Raw genomic sequence first — 1,868 nt, forward strand, 5'->3', positions numbered from 1 at the left:
CGTAACTTATACTCGTAAATAAGCCGTCTTTGTGACAAAATGAAAATAAAACAGACAATAAAATTGTAATAATTTCTAATAGGGACATAAATGATTTCTTAAAATATCTGCGAATGAGACCATAAAACATCACCTCCATCTAACTTTTATGATGTAACAGTCTGAGCGAGGTAAATTGTCTTTAGCATAAGGGGTATTTTCCTGACAACACAACGAATGAGTTCAATGATTGCCTAACTTCGAATAAATGTATTATCTCCCATGTTAAAATATAACCATCTTAAAGGGAAGCTAAAATGTATTCTCGATACTATTTTTAATAATGCTTCGGAAAGTATAAAGCTCATATAAAATGTATAAGAATAAATATTATCTTTTTAAACAAAAAATAAAGTTTTGTTGCATAATTTAGAAATAAGAATATTTTTGTCTAATTTAAATAAACAAGTTTACCATATAAGAAAACAAAAACGCAGTTGTTTTATTACATTTTTATTGTTAAAATTCTAACGATACGCCGTCAACGACGTTCTAATAATCTCAAAAAATTGGCAACCTTTTTTTTAAATCTTCAAGTATACAGCTAATTTTATGTAAAAAAAAAAAATAAAAAACAAATGTTAAAAAATTCCGGAGAAAAATTTTATATTTATTTTTAGGCTAAGTTAGTAACCCTGTGATACTTGAGTACCCTAATTATCTTAAATCACAATTGTGCCGTAAATAAAAGTACTAAATATTTAGATATATGGGATGTGATAGATTTAGATTTTAGATCGTAAGTCACATGATGAGGAAAGAAAAACACGATCTCTTGAAAACTATCAAGATATCTAAAAAAAGTTACAGTAATTCTTTGCTGAATATAGAGAATCACATGAACAGCTAAACAGTAAAAATGTCCTTTGTGGACGATCAAGCAGACACATATGTAGGGTCATTCCCCAAAGGGTTTGGTTATGGACCTGAAGAGACTGACATTGAAGGAGAAGTGAGTCCTGGGGATGAGAAGCCAAGGATTTTGTTAATGGGTCTAAGAAAAAGTGGCAAGTCATCAATACAAAAGGTTGTCTTCCATAAAGTGTCACCAAATAAGACTTTGTTCCTGGAGAGTACCAATAAAATTGTCAAAGATGATATTTCCAATTCATCAATTGTCCAGTTTCAAATCTGGGATATTCCTGGCCAAATTGATTTCTTCGATGCTGCCTTCGACTCAGAGTATATCTTTGGTGGATGTGGCGCCCTAATTTTTGTTATTGATGCTAAAGATGACTACATGGAAGCATTATCCAGGTTACAGATGGCAGTGACCCGTGCCCACAGAATTAATGAGAATATAAAATTTAAAGTGTTTATCCACAAAGTGGATGGTATGTCTGATGACAACAAGATAGAAACACAGAGAGACATTCTGCAGAGAGCAACAGATGAGCTAGCAGACGCGGGGATGGATAATATCAGACTAAGTTTTCACTTAACCAGCATCTACGAGCATTCAATATTTGAAGCCTTCAGCAAGGTTGTGCAGAAGCTGATCCCCCAGTTGGCTGTCCTGGAGAACCTATTGGACATTGTCATCTCTAACTCAAAAAATTGAGAAGGCTTTCTTCTTTGATGTCGTTAGTCAAATTTACATCGCCACAGACAGTTCACCAGTTGATATGCGATGTTACGAAATGTGCTGCGATATGGTTGACGTTGCAATTGATATTTCTTGTACATACGGTGCTCGTGATGATGGTGTATTTGACAATGAGTCGGCTTCATTTATCACACTAAACTCCAGTACAGTGTTGTTTCTTCGGGAGGTCAACCGGCATGTGTGTAAAGCAACAGAATGTTTTTCTTCACCATGTTTTTCATAA

At 33.9% G+C, this 1,868-nt stretch overlaps 1 pseudogene; it reads left to right on the plus strand.

Moving 5' to 3' along the window:
• The first annotated feature begins 804 nt into the window (after positions 1–804).
• LOC131949500 (ras-related GTP-binding protein C-like) lies at positions 805–1,868 on the plus strand (annotated as a pseudogene).

This window comes from Physella acuta, unplaced genomic scaffold (genome assembly GCF_028476545.2).
Source record: "Physella acuta isolate Inbredline_101_S28 unplaced genomic scaffold, ASM2847654v3 ptg000699l, whole genome shotgun sequence".
NCBI classification, from domain to species: Eukaryota; Metazoa; Mollusca; class Gastropoda; family Physidae; genus Physella; species Physella acuta.